Source organism: Tachyglossus aculeatus, chromosome 19 (assembly GCF_015852505.1).
Source record: "Tachyglossus aculeatus isolate mTacAcu1 chromosome 19, mTacAcu1.pri, whole genome shotgun sequence".
Lineage (NCBI taxonomy): Eukaryota > Metazoa > Chordata > Mammalia > Monotremata > Tachyglossidae > Tachyglossus > Tachyglossus aculeatus.
The window spans coordinates 19,159,733-19,182,899 of NC_052084.1; positions in this window are offsets into that span (position 1 = coordinate 19,159,733).

A 23,167-nucleotide genomic window follows, 5' to 3' on the forward strand; every position below is an offset into this window, starting at 1 on the left:
CACATAGTAAGTGCTTAGATTAAATGCCATTATTAGTAATATTATTATTATTACATGGCAGAGCTGGGATTAGAACCCAGGTGCCTCTGACTCCCAAACCTCCACGCTCTTTTCATGAGGCCATGCTGCTTCCTTTGTTGTTTCAACTTTGGAAACATCACCTACCTTGGCGGGGTGGGTGAGTATGAGGAGAATGGATAGGAGGCAAGATTGTCAATCAGGCACTATTTTGTGAAGTGAAATGGTGGTAAACCATAACAGAGGACACGTGTGAAAGAGACACAGTTTTTTGCTTCAAAAGACCTCAAGTTTTTGGCGACCCAGGTAGTGCGAATTCGGAGAAAGGCAACAGAAGACAGGAGAACAGGTCTAGTGTACAGCAATGAGGAAAGACTTTGACACAGCCATTTTGGAACAAATGCTTTGAGAAGAACAGGATGCAAAGAGGTGAGAATCAAAAAATGGTATCAAGCTCTGTGTGTAGCAAATTGAACAGTGCAGCAATCAACCATATTGACTGACTGCAAGAGGCAACTGATGTAAGCTCCTTATGGGCGAGGGGACTAGTCTGCTAATTCTGTTTTATTATACTCTTCTAAGTGCTTAGGTACAGTTAGCTGTGCTTCATCATCATCGATCAATCGTATTTATTGAGTGCTTACTATGTGCAGAGCACTGTACTAATCGCTTGGGAAGTACAAATTGGTAACATATAGGAGACAGACAGTCCCTACCCAACAGTGGGGCTCCACAGTCTAAAAGACTGTGCACTGTACTCTGCACATAGGGTAAGAGCTCGATAATACAATTAATTGATTGTGTTGCATAGTGCAGAAGGTATTCATTCATTCAGTCATATTTATTGAATGCTTACTGTGTGCAGAGCACTGTACTAAGCGTCTTGATAAGTAGGTATAATACAACAATAAATGGTGACATTCCCTGCCACAGTCTGTCGGGGGTGCGGGGGAAGACAGACGATCAATAAAAATACAAAAATTACAGATATATAACTGTGGCATTTTACAGAGTGAGGAAACTAAAAGGCACAGAGAAGATTAAGGTGACTTGCTCAGAAGCACACAGCAGGGCAAATGATGGAACTGGGATTAGAACTCAGCTCCTCTGACTTCCAGATCCCTGATCTTTCACTAGGTGCCACACTGCTTCTCGACAACCTATTCATTCATTCTCAGTTCTGTTTTCTGTCTTTCTCTGTCTCTCTTTCACTCCTTCTTACTCGTCTCCATCTCCCTTCCCGCCATCTCTCCCTCCTTCTCTCCCTGTCTTTGTCTCTCTGGTCTCTCTCATCGTCAGCTCTCTAATCTATATAATTACATTTCTTCACTTCTGTCCCTCTTTTGCTGTTTCCCACAGTTGCCAGTATAAACTCTGTTAAAGTTCAGACCTATGGAAATTTACAATTTCATAACCCAAAATTAATCCAAGGAAGAAGGAGGAGTATATTGTCTTTTATCTTTGGAGGCAACCACAGAGCCTAATAGGCTGAAGGGGGGAGCTCTTTTAATAAATCACACAATTGCAATGCTAACACCAGTTTCGATGAGGCAAGGTCTCTGACAAGATGTATCACTTCAGATAATGATATGTTTGTATTCTCACCTCCCCAGGAAACTTATACCCTGTCACTGTTATTTACTAGCCAGATGCAGAACCTACAGACCGACCCACATATCTGGGTTTGATTAAAGACTTTTGATTTCATCTCGAAACTTTTCAATGGGTAATTTGAAGAGGTGTGAATGATTTGTTAGCCAAGAGCACATTGTGTCTAGATAGCACGTAATTTTTTAGCAATGATCTCTGTGTTTCTATCCGGTGGTGAATTGATTGACAAGGGCATTATTGTTCTAAACTGAATTAGCTGACCACTTGGCCTAGAGAAGAAATAGAAAGGACCTGGGGAGCTAGGATACCTGGTTTCTAATAATAATTAATAATTAAATAGTTGTTAAGCACTTACTATTGCCAGGCACTGTACTAAATGCTGGGGTGGATAGAAGCAAGATGGGGGTATGGACTCAATCCCTGTCTCATGTATATTGGGTCAGAAGTAGAGTCCCCACATGGGTCTCAGTCTTAATCCCGCCTTTGTACAGATGAGGTAACTGAGACACAGAGAAGTAAAGTGACTTGCCCACAGTCAGACAGCAAAGAAGAGGCAGAGTTGGGATTAGAACCTAAATCCTTCTGACTCCCAGGCCCATGCTCCATCTATTAGATCACACTGCTTCTCTGAGCAAAATGAGCTTGAAATCCTCTTTCTTTCTTCACCAAACTTTCCTTATAGCCAAATGCAGGGAAGGCTCATTCATTCAATCATACTTATTGAGTACTTACTCTTTGCAGAACACGTGCACTTGGAAAGTACAATTCGGTCAACAAATAGAGACAATCCCTACCAAACAACGGACTCACGGTCTAGAAGGGAGGGTTAGTCCGTCCTGATTAAATATGGAACATATTGGGCAGGAAAGACCATGTTCTTGCTATCGAGGAAAGGCCTTCCCTGGCCCCATTCCCTTAAAGGAAGCCATGGGCCCATTCCTTTAAATGGACTTCTTTCTTCCCTACCCTCCTCCTTTAGAATTTGTTGAGAGCATATTGTTAGCTTTCCACTTCATCTGTCCTGCTGATGTCAAAGGCAAAGATTGAAGAGCTTCAATATTTCCGCAAACAATTCTTTGCACTTAGAATCTGAGGCACTTTAGCAAACAAGGCAATGTTTTTCTCTCTGGTCTAAATGAAGTAATCAAGGAAGGGGAGGTTAGATACTTTGGCCCTGGGATACTATTGACTCAGTAGTGAGATTTTGGTCCTCAGTTTTCCTCTAAACCAGAAGGCCACACGTTTAATTTGAAGGAAGCAATGCAGCCAAGTGGTAAGAGTTTGGGCCTGATAAATTAAAAGGATCTGTGTTTTAGATCCAGGGCTCTGGTCATCTGGTCCGCCTGAGTGATCTTGAGCAAGTCGCTTGTGATTCTCTCTCTTTTTTTATGGTATTAAGTGCTGAGTGCTGGATAGATGCAAATTAATCAGCCATGACGTAGTCCCTGTCCTAAACAGGGACTCACTACTTTCAAATCCCCATTTTTCAGAGGAGGGAACTGAGGGAACAGAGAAGTTTGTGACTTACTCTATGTTGCACAGGGCAGATAAGGTGGGGTGGAACCAGGAATAGAACCCAGGTCCTTCTGGCTCCCAGGGCCCATTCTCTAGTCAACAAGAGCCAGAACTGCTTTTCTTGAGTTCCTCATTATGTAAAGAGATGGAGATTTGTATACTTCTTTTTTTGTTTAAATGGTACTTCGTAAAGATTACTATATGCCGGGCACGGTACTAAGGCACTGGGGTAGATATAGAAATGATCAGGTTAGACACATAGTCCCGTGTTCCACATGGGGGCTCCAAACCTAGTAGCCGGGAAGATGATTTAATCCCCACGTTATAGATGAGGTAACTGAGGTGCAGAGAAGTTAAGTTAGTTGCCCAAGGTTACACAGCAGACAAGTAGAGGAAGCAGGATTAGAACTCAGGTCCTCTGACTCCCAGCCCAGGGCATTTTCCTCTTCTCTCTCTTATTTAGATTATGAGCCCCATATAGGACAGAACCTACATGGGACTGAACTGATTATCTGGTATCTACCATGGAGCTAGGAACACGGTAAACTCTAAAATGCCACCATTACTAATTTCTTGAATCCAAATTACTAATGGAGTCTAAAATACTTCTAAAAGAGCACAGGCTTGGGAGTCAGAGGTCGTGGGTTCTAATCCCGGCTCTGCCACTTGTCAGTTGTGTGACTTTGGGCAAGTCACTTGACTTCTCAGGGCCTCAGTTACCTCATCTGTAACATGTAGATTAAGACTGTGAGCCCCATGTGGGGCAATCTGATAACCTTGTATCTATCCCAGTGATTAGAACAGTGCTCAGCACATAGTAAGCACTTAACAAATACCATTATTATTTTTAAGACCATTTTTGCCAAGGTAACAATGTAGGAATCTAGGAATCTATGCTAATGATGTTAAAGAAGATAACCAACTCTTTTGTATTGTGCTCTCCCAAGTGCTTAGTGCAGTGCTTTGCACACAGTAGCTCCACAAATATCACTGATGGATTGAATGATTTAAAAACCCATTATATTTTCTCTAGTCCAATCGATGAATAGTTGATTTGATAGTTTACTGTATGCAGAGCATTGAACTAAGCACATAGAAGAGTATAATAGAATAAGTTGACATAACCCCTGTCCTCAAGGTGCTTGCAATATATAAATGTATATATACTATTTGAAATAAAAATTGTAGTTCTACACCACTAGTCTTTTGTATAAGACTAGTGGTGTAGAACTACAATTTTTATTTCAAATTCTTCAGCAAATAGATTGTTTAATTGAAAACTGCTTGGGAGAGCTTTACTGATTAAATGGTAGTCTGTTTTGCACATCATAAAGAATGTTGAATATTTTAGTAGCTTACATTAAAATTGTATGCAAGAATAATACAGAGGTTGTACTTGGGGGATTTTCTTCTTCCAGGCCCTAGATTCTAAAATGAATAAAATAAAACACAGCAAGTGCTCAATAAATATGATGGAATTGAATACTGATATACTCCAGTTACAGGACAAATGGTGACAAGGCATGAAGAAGCGTGACCTAGTGGGTAGAGCCGCCCAGGCCAGGGATGTATAGAAGGTTCCTAGGTTCTAATCCCCAGTCTGCCACTTGGTCTGCTATGGACCTTGGCAAGTCACTTCACTTCTCTGAACTTAGGGTTACCCTCATCTATAAAATTGGGACTAAAATTGTGGAGCCAATTGTGTTTGCAAATCTGCTCCTGCATCCCCTTCTAGACTGTGAGCCCATTGTTGGGTAGGGGACCGTCTCTATATGTTGCCAACGTTGTACTACCCATAGCGCTTAGTACAGGTTGGTCTGAACACAGGTAAGGCGCTCTAATAAAAGCGATTGAATGTATTGAATGTAATGACAGGGACTGGTGTCCAATCCGACAACATTGTATCTACCCCAGTGGTTTAGTACAGTGGCCTTGCTACATAAGTTGCTTAACAAATATCAGTAAGAGAATGGTGTCCAGGTTTTCAAATGGTAGCCCATGAAGGAAAAATATATTGAAATTAGAACTTAAAATCTCCAATCAAGGTCATGACTGATAAGGTCCGTGCTATCCCAATCCTTCTCTATGGTCAAAATGAGTAGATCTCTCAGGATGCTGAGAAATGTCCACCTCCCGGCTTTTATTTTCCCAAGGCCTCAGGTAAACCAAGTTCCTCAGTTCATGGTCAAGTTGTATTTATTGAGCGCTTACTGTGTGCAGTATTGAGCTCTCACTGTGTGCAGAGCACTGTACTAAGCGCTTGGGAAGTACAAGTCGGCAACATATAGAGTTGGTCCCTACCCAACAACAGGCTCCTCAGCTGGCATCCTTTTATCTCCCTATTCTCTTCTCCCTCCAGACCTCCACTCCTCCCAAATAAACTACCTCATCATTCCATACCCTCAACCATTCCACTTCCAATTCACCTCCAACAACGGATACAGTAGATACAATCCCTGAAATGTACAATTTAGCCAGGAAGACTAATGTGGAAATACATCACAAATAGGGAGGGGAAGTGCAATAGGGGTATGAAAGGATAGTGTGACATAATGCTGAAGGGGATGGAGGTAGATTAAGTGCTTAGAGGATAAGGGATGAAACAGTAGGGAAGGGGAGATTAGAGATTAGTCAGGGGATAATAGATAATAATTGTGGTATATTATTAAATGCTTTATATGTTGTGCTAAAGCACTGGCTTAGGAAGAGGTGACTTCTATTGCATTTTCTTCTGTACTAGTACAGTGCTCTGTACTAGGTACTGGGGCTCTGCACAGAGGAAGCGTTCAATAAATACTACTGATTCACTGGACTGGCTCTTTGCCATTTCACATACTTTCACAATGTGTTCAAGCGCTAAAGGTCAAAGTTGCAAAATTGTGGTCTTCAAATGGACAAATCATTTTATCACCTATTCCTCTTCCCATTCTCATCCCCAGCACATGTGGCTGAGATCACTTTTGACCCTTTAAATCTGAATTCCTCTTTCATTAGAACTTACTCCTGGCAGCCGTCCTTCTTGTTTACTTTGTAATAACGGGTCCCATGACTCTCCTCTGTGGTGGCCTGGAGGAAGCCAGAAGGGGCTGAAAATAAATAATCATGTTCTTCTTTCTTGAATCAGCATGGCCTAATGGATAGAGCACAGGCCTGGGAGTCAGAAGAACCTGGGTTCTAATCCTGGCTCTGCCACTCGTCTGCCATGTGACTTTGGACAAGTCATTTATTTTCTGTGGGCTGTGATACCTCATATGAAAAATGGGGATTAAGACTGTGAATCCCATGTGGGACATGGACTGGGTCTAACCTTATTAGCTTGTCTCTTCCCCAGAGCTTAATACAGTGCAAGGTACATAGTAAACACTCAACAAATAGCATTAAATTTTTTAAAAAAAGAACAAATAACTGAACCACTAGGTGCAGGTTCTAGTCCTGGGTCTGCCATTTGCCTGCTGTGAACTTGGACAAGTCATTGAACTTTTCTATGCCTCAATTTTCTCATCTGTAAAATGGTGATGAACACTCATTCTCCATCTCCCTTAGATTGGGAACCTCCAGCGGTTCAGGGGCTGAGGCCTCTCTGACTATCCTGCCTCTACCTCAGTGCTTGGCACCCAGTAAATGCTTAATAAATACCATCATCATTATTATTGAAGGTTTCCTAGTTCTCGCATTTAATTCAGTGCTGATTGGTATTTCCTGCCTAAGGCTAAAAATTCCATTAGAGTAGACTTTCTAATGGGAAGTAAAGACAGCATTTGCAATCTTGGAAATGTTGAAACAGCTTCTTTGAATTTTTATTTTTAGACAAGACATACACCATGTATAGGACATGTAAACATGTACAGGATACATTACATAGAGATAAATCTCTATATAGATATATATGTGCAACTTATAAATAGAAAATTCTAGAGCTGAGCTCATTACCACCTGCTAGAATGTTTTTCATTTTAATAATTCTTCTGAGTCTTGAAGAAACCTTGGTACATAGAAATTTTTCGTATTCAGTTTGTAAGATACTAGTTGAGGGGAAAAAAAAATCAAGCCTCCAGAATCAAGAACGTTTGCAGATGGAACAGACCAATAAGGTGATTTTTTTTCTCTCTCCTGCTAGGGCACAGTAGTTTCCCTATAGAATGTGGTTGAGTGCTTTTTCTAGCTCATTTTAAATTACACAAATGATGGGGCTATTACTTCTTCCCTTGGAAGATTATTCTGTTATTTAATAGATCTTGCTGCTGCTATATTTTTTTCTGATATTCATCCTAAAATTTCATTTGCTCAATTTAATTTCATTACTCACAGATAGCCCCCTTGGACTGCCCTAAACAATTCATTGTATGTTACCTACTGCCCTATTCAGCGGGAAGATTAATATTGCAACCAAAACCCATTAAAGAAGAAATATTTTCCTCTGGGTTCTGGCGGTATAGAGTTGCAGAGGCAGGCAGGTGGGGGAAGTTGCCACACTCCTACAGCACGCAGTCTGCTAATACTTTAAATTTCTCATGACGAGTCTTTTCTCGGAGAGTCAGAAGAGGAAAAGAAAATCCTAGTTTTGTGGGGGATTTTTTTTGTGTGGTATTTGTTAAGCGCTTACTGTGTGCCAGGCAATGTACTATGAGCCCCGCTTCTAGACTGTGAGCCCGCTGTTGGGTAGGGACAGTCTCTATGTGTTGTCGACTTGTACTTCCCAAGCACTTAGTACAGTGCTGTGCACACAGTAAGTGCTCAATAAATACGATTGAATGAATGAATGAATTGTAAACACTGGGGTAGATACAAGCTAACCAGGGTGAACACAAGTCCAGTCCTACATGGGTCTCACAGTCTTAGTCCCCATTTTACATATGAGGTAATTTAGGCCCAGAGAAGTTAAATGACTTCTCTTGTCACAAAGCAGACAAGCCAGGATTAGAACTCAGGTCCACCTAACTCCCGGGCCCAGGCTCTATCCACTAGGCACACTGATTCTCTTTTCTTGTAGAGTAATAGGTTCCTGGGAAAATGGATTTATAGGAAAGGAAAAGTAAGTTCTTCAGTTGAGGTAAACTGCAAACTGAGGAATCCTTCTCTGTGCTATATTTCCTTCACTCCTTTTACCCGGAACTAGTTGACTGAACCTGTTCTCTGCTATCCTGCATTAGAAAAAGTCCAGGCTGATACTTGAGGATGTGATGGAAACCTCCAGGATCAGCTTAACTCTGAGTCAATTGATCAATTAATCAATGGTATTTATTGAGTGCTTACTGTGCACTGTGCACTGCCCAAAGCACTTGGTAGATTATAATAGACTAAGTAGAGAGGATCCCTGCCCTGAAGGAATTTTCAATCTAGTTGGGGAGAGAGACTCTAAAGTAATTGCAGGTAGAGGAAACAAATGAGAATAAGGCTTTGAACAAAAAGTGTTGTGGTTTGGGAGTGGGGTGAATTTTGAAGTGCTAAAAGAATACAGGCTCAAATGCATAGGTGACTCAGGAGTGGAAGATAGGGTGGGGAGATAAGAGATTAGGCAGCCAAGGTTTCAGTCAATCAAAAATATTTGAGTGTTACTCTGTGCAAAGCACTGGACTAAGCATTTGGAAGAGTTTGAAAGAGTTTGATTGAGAAACAGCGTGGTTTAGAGGAAAGAGCACAGGCTTGGGAGTCAGAGGTCGTGGGTTCTAATCCTGGCTCCACCACTTACCATGTGTGTGACTTTGGGCAAGACGCTTCACTTTTCTGTGCCTGTTACCTCACCTGTAAAATGGGGATTAAGGCTGAGAGCCCCACGTGGGACAATCCGGTTACCTTGTATCTACCCCAGTGCTTAGTACAGTGCTTGGCACATAGTAAGTGCTTAACAAATACCATTATTATTATAGAGTTAGTAGATATGATCCCTCCCCTCAGGGTACTTTACAATCTAGTAGGAGAAGTAGACACTAAAATAAATTAGATTGTGAGCCCCACATGGGACAGGGACTGTATCTGACCTATTAATATTGGCATTTGTTAAGTGATTACTATGTGTCAAGCACTGTTCTGAAGACTGGGGTAGGAACATGTTAATTGTTAGATACAGTCCCTGTTCCTCATGGGGCTCACAGTCTAAGTAGGAGGGAGAAAGGGTATTTAATCCCCATTTCCCAGATGAGGGAACTTTTTTTGTTTTGCGGTCTGTCTCCCCCATCTAGACTGTGAACCCGTTGTTGGGTAGGGAGTGTCTCTAACTGTTGCTGAATTGTACTTTCCAAGGATTAGTACAGTGCTCTGCACACAGTAAGCACTCAATAAATATGATTGAATGAATGAGGCACAGAGAAGTGAATTGACTTGTCCAAGGTGCCACAGCAAGCAATTGGTAGGGCAGGGATTAGAACCCAGGTCCTCTGACTCTCAGGTCTGTGCTGCTCCTCCAGGAAGTATTCTTGAGCAGAAAAATTGATAGGGCAAGGTAAAACTGTTGAGTCAGGCCTACTTTGTATTCATCCGTTTGCATGAATACTTATCTGTAAAATGGGGGTTAAGACTGTGAGCCCTATGTGGACAACCTGATTACTTTGTATCTACCCCAGTGCTTAGTCCTTGACACATAGTAAGAGTTTAACAGATACCATAATTATTAAACACTCACTTTGTACCAAGCACTGTACTAAAGGCTGGGGTAGATGCAATACAATCGGTCTTTGCACTCACAGTCTAAGTGGAAAGGAGAACAGGTATTTCATCCACATTTTACCGATGAGGAATCTCCCTCTCCAGACTGTAAGGTCATTATGGGCTGGGAACGTGTTTGCTAATTCTCCTGTATTGTACTCTACCAAGCGCTTAGTACAGTGCTCTCCACATAGTAAGTGCTCAATAAATATCATTGATTGATTGCTTGATTAAATGGTGGTTGAATTAATGCTGACCTGCCCCAGAGCAGCATGGCGTCATGGATAGTGCACAGGCCTGGGAGTCAGAAGGTCATGAGTTCTAATCCCAGCTCCACCTCTTGTCCACTGTGTGACCTTGGGCAAGTCATTTAACTTCTCTGTGCCTCAGTTCCCTCATCTGTAAAATGGGGATTGAGACTGTGAGCCCCACGTGGGGCAAGGGACTGTGTCCAACCCTGTTTGCTTGTATCCACCCCAGTGCTTAGTACAGTGCCTGTACCTTGTACCATTATTATTATTACTGCTATTATTAGTAGTAGTACAGTGTTCCGCACACAGTAAGAGCTTAATAAATACAACTGATTTAAGCCTGAAAAGTCTGGGTTGGAATTGAGCCTAAGGAAAATGAATGAACGAAGCGCCTCATCTCGGGAGACTGGTCTGTCCCCTAGCTTCTTTACCTTGCTGGCAACACTCCTGGACTGTGCAATCAGCTCTCTGATCCGCTGAATGCTGGCAGAAACGTTGTTTGCCAATAGCTTCTGCTCTACCGTTCGCAGTTGATCCAAGGGCTGTGGGACGACTTCTCTCAAGTTTTTCACTGCAGTTAAAAACAATCCAAAAAAACTTTAAATGGTTGGGTCCAAATTCAAGTAAAGAATCAGCCAACCCACTGTCACTTCGAATGGAACCACACAAGATCCAATCCTAAGGATCTTAATTCTATTTATTTATTCAAAGCCCTACTGAGAGCTCACCTCCTCCAGGAAGCCTTCCCAGATTGAACACCCCCTTTTCCTCTCCTCCTCCCTATCCCTCCCGCCCTACCTCCTTCCCCATCCCCACAGCACTCGTATATATTTGTACAGATTTATTACTCCATTTTACCTGTACATATTTACTATTCTATTTATTTTGGTAATGATGTGCATATATCTATAATTCTATTTGTTCTGACGATTTTGACACCTGTCTACATGCTTTGTTTTGTTGTCTGTCTCCCCTTTCTAGATTGTGAGCCCATTGTTGGTTAGGGACCTTCTCTATATTTTGCTGACTTGTACCGCCCAAGCGCTTAGTACAGTGCTCTGCACACAGTAAGTGCTTAATAAATACGATTGAATGAATGAATAATATTAATAGATATTGCCCTTTCTCCTCAGAGGTTGAGATGTTAGTAGCCTCATCACATTGGATTCAGCAGAAGCAGGGAGAGGAGTAGAAAGAAGAACATGTCAGCAGGTGTGGGGGGGGGGCGGGGGGCGCTATCAGTTTTCTTCTTCCTCTTCTTAATTTGGTTCTTATTTGTTTTTTTTTTTTCCTTCAGAACAATGACTAACTAACATCTCTGCATTGGGGGTTTCCCTGGAGAGCTTTGTAATTGAGTACAAACTTCAAACTCAGAATCTATCACCTCTGCTTACAGTCTCCCTCTCAGGGTCGCACCTGGAGATTTTCCAGTACTCTATCAATCTGGGCTACCGGAGGGAGAGTCAAGCAGAGGCCTACCCATTCCATTCCTAGCTTGGCCAGTGGCTACCGAGTGGAAGGCAATCTGCTACAAGTCAAAACTCCCATGTGCTGGGTAGCAGCGGTGTGGGAGAGAGTCAAGGGTGGAGACTCGAGTTTGTTGTGCAGAAGGCGGCAATGGTAAACCACGTCCGTATTTTTACCAAGAAAACTCTCTGGATACACTACCAGAAAGATTGCAGATGGAGAGCTGGGCATTCTGGGAGAGATGTGTCCTCGATGTTGCTATGTCAGAGAAGCAGCGTGGCTCAGTGGAAAGAGCACGGGCTTGGGAGTCAGAGGTCATGGGTTCTAATCCCGGCTCCGCCACTTATTGGCTGTGTGACTTTGGGCAAGTCACTTAACTTCTCTGTGCCTCAGTTGCCTCATCTGTAAATGGGAATTAAGACTATGAGCCCCACATGGGACAACCTGATCACCTTGTATCCCCCCAGCACTTAGAACAGTGCTTTGCAAATAGTAAGCACTTAACAAATACCATCATTATTATTATGGGCCAGAAACGACTCGACCACGTAAGACAAGACAAGTCCATGAGATGAAGGGAGGACTATCCCTTTCCAAGTGCCTGGATCACTGTATGCACTCAATTTTAGCTAAATCAACCAATCCTATTTATTGAGTGTTTTCTGTCTGCAGACACTGTACTAAGAGCTTGGGAGAGTACAACATAATATAACAATATAACATTCCCTGCCCACAACAGGCTTACAGTCTAGAGGAATAAAAAAATATTAGGCTGTGAGCCCCATGTAGGAAATACAATTGAATGAATGACAGACCTGACTAGCTTGCATCTACACAAGCGCTTAGAACACATAAACAAGTGCTTAACAAATGCCATTAAAACCCCCTCCAAAAAGTGTGTTGAAACCGGCAATGTGTTTTCTGTAGTGTTCATCTTTGGTCACTTCTAACCGGAAAAGCTTCCTGGCTTATTGCAAATGCATAATGTTTGCTGGATTGTTCAGCATATATGAGTCTGAGTGAGAGACAACTCTATGTGAATTAAAAACAGAAGCTTCGGAGACTATAGAGCTTGAGGACCAGGTAATGGATACACAACTTTTGACATCTAGGTTATAAGGTCAAATCCAGGATGGGTCATTAGCGACTAAAAAACTCTAGCGTCCTTAGGCAGTGAGAAAAAATAATAATGATAGCTCGGGATTTATGGTGTTTTTCCTTCTTGAAGTCCAAAGCACCTTCCCCCTACATTACCTTATTTATTTTCACAGCATTCCTGGAAGAATAGGAAGGGGCTCATGCTATTATCCCCATTATACAACTGGAGAATCTAAGGCGCAACCAGGGCAGAGACAACTAGAAGTTGAATCTATTGATTTCAATCCAGTCTAGTGTTCTATAGTGGATAGAGCACAGGTCTGGGAAACTAGAAGGACTTGGGTTCTAATCCCGGCTCTGCTACTACTTGTCTGCTGTGTGACTTTGGGCAAGTCACTTAATATTTCTGTCCTGTGACCTCATTTATAAAATGGTGATTATTATTATTATTAGAAATAATAATAATAGTGGTATTTAAGTGCTTATTATGTGCTAAGCACTTTTCTAAGTGCTGGGGTTAGATACAAGGTAATTAGGTTGGACACACTCCCTGTCCCACATGGGGCTCACAGTCTTGATCCCCATTTTACAGATGAAGTAACTGAGGCACAGAGAAGTTAAATGGCTTTCTCATGGTCACACAGCAGACACATGGCAGAGGGAGGATTAGAACCCAGATCCCCTGACTCCCAGGCTTGTGCTCTTTCCGATAGGCCATGCTGCTTCTGTAGATTGTGAGCCCCATGTGAGACATGGACTGTGTCCAATGTGATTAGCCTGTATTTACTCCTGTGTTTAGTACAGTGCATGGTAGTTAGCAAGGGCTTAACAAATACCATTAAAAATATTTAAAAAAAGCCAGCATTCTCCAGCTGCATCCTCTCCTCATACTCCAAAGAACCAGTGAATCAATTCATTCATTAATTCATTCATTCAATCATATTTATTGAGTGCTTACAGTGTGTAAAGCACTGTACTAAGTGCTTGGGAGAGTACAATATAACAACAAACTGACACATTCCTGCCCAAAGTGAGACAGACATTAAAAAAATAGATAAATTCCAGATATATAACAATATATACATATCTACTGTGGGGATGAGAAGGAGGATGAATGAAGGAACAAGTAAGAGCAGTGCAGAAGGGAGTGGGAGAAGAGGAGAGGAGGGCTTAGTCAGGGAAGGCTTCTTGGAGGAGATGTGCCTTCAATAAGGTTTTGAAGAAGAGGAGAACAATTATCTGTCTGATATGAGGAGGGTTATGATAGGGTAAGATATCAATTGATCAATGGTACTTATTGAATGTGTAGTTGTGTGTGGAGCACTGTACTAAGTGCTTGGAAGTGTACTATACACCATCTGTATACCAGTTAGCCACCCCAATTTACAATGGCTAAGCTTTCTGCTAGCCTGTGAGATGGAAATGTGAATCAAGGGTCAGAGAGGACAAAACATCCCTCGTGACTGACCTGTCTCAAAAATGGGGATTGAAGGATAGTTGCACTAATTGAAGAACTTTTACATCCGGCCTTAGATTTTAGTTGCAAATTCTTTAGAGGAAGAGGAATAAGAAGAAAAAGCCTTGGCATTTCAATAAACTGCATTTTCGGGGCAGAGGAAATGAAGACTGGTTAAATGTCATCTCTGAATAAATCGATGGTCTGGGTTCAGTAAGGGAGCTCCCTCATCCATTTCACAACTTTCTGATTTGGGCTTTCAGAAATTTTTAGTTGGAGTTGTTAATTTTGACAGAAACAACCCAGCCACAGGGATGAAGTTCAGATCTATTTTAATCTGAAGAGTGGAACTAAACTACCCAAAACAATGACCTCCTTTGTCAATCTTTTCTGATATTTGGTTATTTTCAGTGAACTTCACAAGCCTAAAACTCTTTCATCTGGGAGCTGAAAGTGCCACTTTCTTCTTTAACCTTGTTTACCAGCTGAGTTATTTTTCAGTCTGAAACCTTTCTCTCTGGACATTTTGAGGAGAGCCATATCACCCTAGGCTCATATCTTACTAAATATCTCGTAGGTGGAACTGATTAGCAGACCAGGAATTGAATGAATAACCACCAAAGAAAATTCAGAGTGCTCTAAGAGAAATGGTGTTTAGGACCCAATTCCTTTATTTTTCTTTTTTTATGGCATTTGCTAAGCACTTACTATAGTGCTAGACACTGTACTGAGCCCTGGGGTCTATACAAGCTAATCAGACTAAATACAATCTGTGTTCCACCAGGCGCTCATACTCTAAATCCCTGTTTTACAGATGAGATAACTGAGTCACAGAGGAAGTGAAGTGACTTGCCCAAGGTCACAGAGCAGACAAGTGGTGGAGCTGGGATTCCATGACTCCTAGGCTCAGCTTCTAGCCACTAGACAACTCTGCTTCTCAAGGCTTTTGTTCTCCAGTCCACTGCCCTTTTTGGAGAGTTCTTTAGAAGAGAGGAAAACTCACATTCCTGACTATTTTTGACCACTAGACATGGTCGTGGCCCTGGTAGCTAGAGATCAGTTAGCCTTTGTGTTTTGACTACATCAATCAATCATATTTATTGAGCATTTATTGCATGTAGAGCACTATGCTAAGCCCTTGAGAGAGGACAATATAACGGTGTTGGTAGGCACATTCCCTGCCCACCACGAGCTTACAGTCTGGAGGGGGAGGCAGACATTAATATAAAGAAATTACAGTAATGTACATAAGTGCTGCAGGGCTGAGAAATGGGGGAATCCAAGTGCAAGGGCACCACAGAAGGGAGTGGGAGAAGAGCATGGGGAATGTGTCTACAAACTCTGTTATATTGTACTCTCCAAAGCCCTTAGTATAGTGCCCTGTACTATAGTACACTCTCTATAAATATGATTGATGATTGATTACATGTTGTGGAGAAACACAGGACAGGGAATCAAGAAGGTCCTAATCCCCTTTCAGCAGTTCATTCATTCATTCAATCGTATTTATTGAGCGCTTACTGTGTAGAGAACTGTACTAAGCACTTGGGAAGTACAAGTTGGCAACATATAGAAATGGTCCCTACCCAACAGCGGGCTCACAGTCTAGAAGGGGGAGACAGACAACAGAACAAAACATATTAAAAAAATCAAATAAATAGAATAAGTATGTACAAGTAAAATAGAGTAATAAATACGTAGAAACATATATACATATATACAGGTGCTGTGGGGAGGGGAAGAAGGTAAGGTGGGTGGGGGGATGAGGAGCAGGAGGACGGGGAGTGGAAGGAGAGGGCTCAGTCTGGGGCTCTAATTCTAATCCCGGCTCTGCCACTTGTCAGCTGTGTGACTTTGGGCAAGTCACTTCACTTCTCTGGGCCTCAGTTCCCTCATCTAGAAAATGGGGATGAAGACTGTGAGCCCCCCGTGGGACAATCTCATCACCTTGTAACCTCCCCAGCGCCTAGAATGGTGCTTTGCACATAGTAAGTGCTTAATAAATGCCGTCATTATTATTATTATTATTACAAGTCGCCAACAGATAGAGACGGTCCCCACCCAGCAATGGGCTCACAGTCTAGAGGCAGTCGAGAAGCAGTGTGGCTCAGTGGAAAGAGCCCGGGCTTTGGAGTCAGAGGTCATGGGTTCAAATCCCGGCTCTGCCAACTGTCAGCTGTGTGACCTTGGGCAAGTCACTTCACTTCTCTGGGCCTCATCTGTAAAATGGGGATTAAGACTGTGAGCCCCCCGTGGACAACCTGATCAACTTGTAACCTCCCCAGCGCTTAGTACAGTGCTTTGCACATAGTATGCGCTTAATAAATGCTATCATTATTATTATTATTATTTGCACATAGTTGGTTAAATGATCTTGAGTAAGTCATTTCACTTCTATGCAGCTCAATTTCCTCATCTGTAAAATGCGGGGGCCGAATACCCAATCTTACTTTCCCTAAGTCTCTGGGACAGGCAACCTGACCTAGTCGCACTGTATCTAGCAGAGTGCTTGGCACATAGTAAGCACTTAGATACCCATTTATTTTGACTGGGTTATCAATCATCACCACGGGTAGTTGGAATTCAGTGAAATCTCTTTAGCTCTCAGTTCAGACCAATCCTTATCAGTTCATAAGAGACTAAGACCTTTTCTGATTAATGAGTTTTTCAGGGGAATGGAATTCAAGAAACTTTCTGATGGACAGAGGGTGTTACAACTCCTTGCCAGATTGGAGGACTTTCAAGAAGCTGTTAAAGCAGTTTCTTTGGCTCTCAGCAAATGGAGAGGACATCACAGACAGAGAAAAGACACTGGCTACCATTGGCTCTTAAGAAAGGGGATTTCTAGAATGACAACGTTTGTTTTAAGTGGGATTTACATATGCAATAGAACCCACTGTTTAGATAGAAACACGATCCTTTCTCTAACGCTTTCATTCTGACTGGCTCCCCTCACATTATTTGGTTTATGTCACATTCTACATCATCAAGGGCCAAAACCAGCAAAGGAAGTTCAGAAGTCTTGGGTAAACTGGCACATCATGGCTGAAGGATGAGAGAGGAGGTTACATCGACAGAACTATGTGCCAATCCAGTATTCTGTTCCTTAAACCAGCCCCTTCCAGGACGTAGTTTGGAAATCATGCGTTCCATGAGGCAATCAATCAATCAATCTTATTTCTTGAGCGTTTATTGTATGCACAGCACTTAGCATTTGGGAGAGAACAATATAGTATGACAGAGTTGGTAGACACTTTTCCTGCCTGCAAGGAGTTTACAGTCCAGAGAGTTTTCAACATTGTCCCAAGCTTGATCTGAGGAGGGGGCAGTTTAAGAAGTCGACTCCAGACTGTAAGCTCTTGTCTCTTGACTATAAACTAGTCTCTAGACTGTAAACTCGTTGTCTCTAGACTGTAAGCTCGTTGTGGGCAGGGAATGTGCCTACTTATTGTTATATTGTACTCTCCCAAGGGCTTAGGACAGTGCTCTGAACATAGTAAGCCCAGAATTAATGCAACTGAATGAATGAAGGAGTAGAATTATTGAAATGGCAGGGAGTTCCACGGTTTAAATGTTCACCTATTTCCTTGCTACCCCACATCTCCCAGAGCAGAGTTGTAAGGAAATGTTGATTCTCACACTGGTCTCTTCAGCTACGCTCAAATACATTGGTACTAATAATCAATCAATTAATGGATTTATTGAACACTTATTGTGTGCAGAGCACTGTTCAGAGCACTTGAGAGAATGCAGTACAACAGAGTCGGTTGATGTGTTCCCTGCCTGCTAGGATCTTACACTCTAGAGGGGAAGATAGATACTAATATAAAAAATAAATTATGGATATGCACCGAAGTGCTGTGGTAATTGTTATTTTTTTAAGCTCTTACTATGTTTCCAGCACTGTCCTAGAGTAGATACAAGATAACAATATTGGACATAACTCCTGTTCCACATGGAGCTCACAGTCTAAGCAGGAGATACATCAGGTATTTTATCGCTATTTTACAGACAAGGAAACTGAAGTACAGATAAATTAAGTGACTTACTGACCATACAGCCAGCAAATGGCTAAACTGAGATTAAAACCCAGGTCTTCTGATTCCCAGCCTAGTGGTCTTTCCATAAAGACACTGGGTGGGCATTCAGTCAGTATTTATTTAAATGGTCTTTACTGGTATTTCTTAAGCACTTACTATGTGCTAGGAACTAAGTGCTGGGGTAGATACAAGATAATCAGGTTGGACACACAGATGACACACAGATCTACATCTCTGCCCCTGCTCTCTCCAGGCTCGCATCTCCTCCTGCCTTCAGGACATCTCCATCTGGATGTCTGTCCGCCACCTAAAACTCAACATGTCCAAGACTGAACTCCTTGTCTTCCCTCCCAAACCCTGCCCTCTCCGTGGCTTTCCCATCTCTGTTGACGGCACTACCATCCTTCCCGTCTCACAAGCCCACAACCTTGGTGTCATCCTCGACTCCGCTCTCTCATTCACCCCTCACATCCAAGCCGTCACCAAAACCTGCCAGTCTCAGCTCCGCAACATTGTCAAGATCCGCCCTTTCCTCTCCATCCAAACTGCTACGCTGCTCATTCAAGCTCTCATTCTATCCCGTCTGGACTACTGCATCAGCCTTCTCTCTGATCTCCCATCCTCATGTCTCTCCCCACTTCAATCCATACTTTATGCTGCTGCCCGGATTGTCTTTGTCCAGAAACGCTCTGGGCATGTTACTCCCCTTCTCAAAAATCTCCAGTGGCTACCAATCAATCTGCGCATCAGGCAGAAACTCCTCACCCTGGGCTTCAAGGCTCTCCATCACCTCGCCCCCTCCTACCTCACCTCCCTTCTCTCCTTCTACAGCCCACCCCACACCCTCCGCTCCTCTGTCGCCAATCTCTTTACCGTACCTCGTTCTCGCCTGTCCCGCCATCGACCCCCGGTCCACATCATCCCCCGGGCCTGGAATGCCCTCCCTCTGCCCATCCACCAAGCTAGCTCTTTTCCTCCCTTCAAGGCCCTACTGAGAGCTCACCTCCTCCAGGAGGCCTTCCCAGACTGAGACCCTTCCTTCCTCTCCCCCTCGTCCCCCTTTCCATCCCCCCCATCTTACCTCCTTCCCTTCCTCACAGCACCTGTATATATGTACATATGTTTGTAGATATTTATTACTCTATTTATTTTATTTATTTATTTTATTTGTACATATCTATTCTATTTATTTTATTTTGTTAGTATGTTTGGTTTTGTTCTCTGTCTCCCCCTTTTAGACTGTGAGCCCACTGTTGGGTAGGGATTGTCTCTATATGTTGCCAACTTGTACTTCCCAAGCGCTTAGTACAGTGCTCTGCACACAGTAAGTGCTCAATAAATACGATTGATTGATTGATTGACACGGTCCCTGTCCCATGTGAGCTCACAGTCTTAATCCCCATTTTGAAAGATGAGGGAGTAACAATAATAATCGTGGTCTTTTTGAGCACTTGCTATGTGCCAGGCACTGTACTAAGCCCTGGGGTGGCTACAAGCAAATCAAGTTGGACACAGTCCCTGTCCCACATGGGACTCACAGTCTCAATCCCCATTTTACCGATGAGGTAACCGAGGCACAGAGAAGTGAAATGACTTGCTCAAGGTCACACAGCAGACATGTGGTAGAGTCTGAATGAAAACCCAGGTCCTCTGACTCACAGGCCCGTGCTCTTTCCACAAGGCCAGTTACTTCTCAGTCTTGAAAGTGAAAGTCAGCAGTGTATATTTTAACTGGATGGGATTGGGGGAGGTGAAGAAAGACCTTTTATCCACATCCATAGCTCTGCTGAAGGATTCAGAAGGGATGGGGTGAAACTTTTGGTGAAGGTGGGGGCTTTTGAGATAGCTAAAGACAAAGCAGTATGGCCTAGTGGATAGGGTACAGGCCCAGGAGACAGAAAAAACTGGGTTTTAATCCCGGCTCGGCCACTTCTCTGCTGTGTGACCTTGGGCAAGTCACTTCACTTCTCTGGGTCTCAGTTACCTCATCTGTAAAATGGGAATTAAGACTGTGAGCTCCCTGTGGAACAGGAACTGGGTCCAATCCGATTGACTTGTATCTACCACAATGCTCAGTACAGTGCCTGGCACATAATAAGTGTTTAAAGCATACCACAATCATTTCTTTTGTTTGTGCTATCTGTTTTTCCCATTGGGACAACAAGTTATTGACTGCATTTCTGGAGAACCCAAATGAATTGAGTCAGTGGGGGCCTGGAAAAAGTGCTGAGAATTAGGGGCTCAGCAACCATGGGGAGGAGGAACCAGTATATTTTATAAAAATCACCGATGCCTTGAAAATAAAGGTTTGATTATTCACCAAATAAGAAAAAAACACCATTTGGTTTGTCTCCTCAGCTGGGATTTAGAAAGATTTCCAGAATTTCCTGGTTTTTTTTTTTTTTAATAAAAAGTCCCTGAAAGCCAGTGTAAAACTCCGGCAAATTGCCCTTTCCTTTTGTTTATAAGAGGAAATGTGAACTTCATGATTGTTTCACACATTCTAGTCACTTCCCTAAATCAAAGGAAAAAAAAAAAATCCCTCCAAAAGCCCTGAAACATGTTTTCATATTTATAGGTCAAAAAGCAAAGACCCTTCAGCTCTCCATGAGGAAACCATGGGTTGAGCACTATCCAGGAGCCGTGCACAGAAAAATACCAGGAGTGGATGCAGGGAGAATGACCCTTTCATTGTTGATTCTTGAGCCAAACCTTGCCATTTTCTACACTAAATCAAACACCAGAAAAATAGTTCTCTGGGATCCTTGCTTCTGCTCCTGGCTTAATCAGTCCAATCCTAAAGGAGGACAAAATGGCACAGATCCAAAGTTGCTGGATTGTGTAAAGATTTTCGATTCCAGAAATTTTAGGTTCTCGGTTTCTCTCCGGGGACTCTTGTTATTCTACTGGTTATTCCCACATGATTTGGGAAGTGTTTCTCCCTCTTTCCAGGCAGAGAGCTCATGAACTTAGACTGTGAGCTCTATGATGATGGCATTTATTAAGTGCTTACTATGTGCAAAGCACTGTTCTAGGCGCTGGGGAAGTTACAAGGTGATCAGGTTGTCCCACAGGGTTTCGCAGTCTTAATCCCCATTTTACAGATGAGGGAACTGAGGCCCAGAGAAGTTAAGTGACTTGCCCAAAGTCACACAGCTGACAATTGGCAGAGCCGGGATTTGAATCCATGACTTCTGACTCCAAAGCCCATGCTCTTTCCACTGCTCTATGTGGGGCAGAGACTTTGTTCAACCTAACTGACCCTATCCCAGCACTTAGAACAGTGTTTGACACATAGTCAGTGCTTAACATATACCATAAAAAATATGAACTTCTGATATTCAAGGGAGGAACCATGGTGGGGAATGTTTGATGGATAAAGTAATGTGAAGGATGTTAAATAAGGGTGTTAAGTAGCGTGGCTTGGCAGAAAGAGCAAGGGCTCGGGAGTCAGAGGTTGTGGGTTCTAATCCCAACTCTGCCACTTGTCAGCTATGTGACTTTGGGCAAGTCACTTAACTTCCCTGTGCCTCAGTTCCCTCATCTGTAAAATGGGGATTAAGGCTGTGAGCCCCACATGGGACAACCTGATTACCTTGTATCTACCACAGTGCTTAGAACAGTGGTTGGCACATAGTAAGCACTTAACAAATACCATCACTGTTAAATAGATGTCGAACTGGCTGTGATTCCTCATTTTTCTTAATTTTGAGGACGTATTAAGAAAAAGGGCAGTATATTTTTAGTTTTTCTGCGTTTCTCAGATGATTTTTGCTTCTCAAATTGGGTATTAAAGATCATATCAGAATAGTGCAGTGTGAAGACAATATCTTCCTATCTTGGGGCAGGTTTGGATATATTCCATTTCTTCTAATGGTAGCTCTTCCCCTCTCATGAAGGGAAGAAAGAACATATTGCATTGCCTTTTGTTGATTAAATATAATGTCAAATAAATGACAAAATTTGTTTATAAAACTTTGTTTTATAACAATCTACACGAAAGCAAGAACCGATTATTTGGATTTTTTATCCATGGTTTTATGTGCAAATAACCATTTGTTCTGAGAGCTTCCTCATTGATCAGTGAATCGTATTTATTGAGCATTTACTCTGTTCAGAGCACTGTACCAAGCGCTGGGGAGAGTACAATACAACGGAATTAGCAGACACGCTCCCCTTCCATAACAAGCTTACAAACAATCCTCACCAAAATCATCAGTGTCAAAATAGTTATTTATATAGAAAACAGCTGTGGGAGAAAAATATTGTTAAAGAAAAGAAGAAATGTTGTTAAATCTCCACCTGACTCAAATAGGAAGCTAGCTGTAAGGAATTTGAGTCAATTCAAACAAACCAAGGCCTTGGTATTTATAAATTCTACCTTTGGCTTTCAATACTTTTCACTCTTCTTCACCTTATGATTCAATCAATCAGTGGTATTTACTGAGTGTTACTGTGTTCAGAGCACTGTGTTAAGCATTTGGAAGAGTATAATACAAGTTCCCAGTCCACAACTAGCTTACAATCTTATAAAAATAATAATTATAACAATAATAATGGTATTTGTTAAGCGCTTACTATGTTTCAAGCACTGTTCTAAGTGCTGGGGTAGATACAAGATAATTAAGTTGGACACAGTCCCTGTCCCGCTTGGGGTTCACTATCATAATCTTCATTTTACAGAAGAGGTGACTGAGGCACAGAGAAGTGAAGTGACTTGCCCAAGGTCACACAGCAGGCAAGTGGCAGAATGAGGATTAGAACCCAGATCCTTCTTACTCCCAGGCCCAGGCTCGATCCAGTAGGCCATGCCACTTCCCAAGCTGTATCTAAAGTATGGGCAAAGTAGGCATTTTTCAGCAAATTTACTGTCAAAAGCAAAACTTGGGCAGCATGATGCCATCTGACTTGGGTCAATTGGCATGAAGAGGAGCAAATCAGTGTGTTTTTGAATTAAAAAATGGAGAGGTAGACACTTTCCAATTCATGTAAAGGATCTAAAAAACTATAGGCAAGGCAACCTACCTGATTAATTGAGCTAGGGCTATTAAAACTTAGTCCAGTTGGGA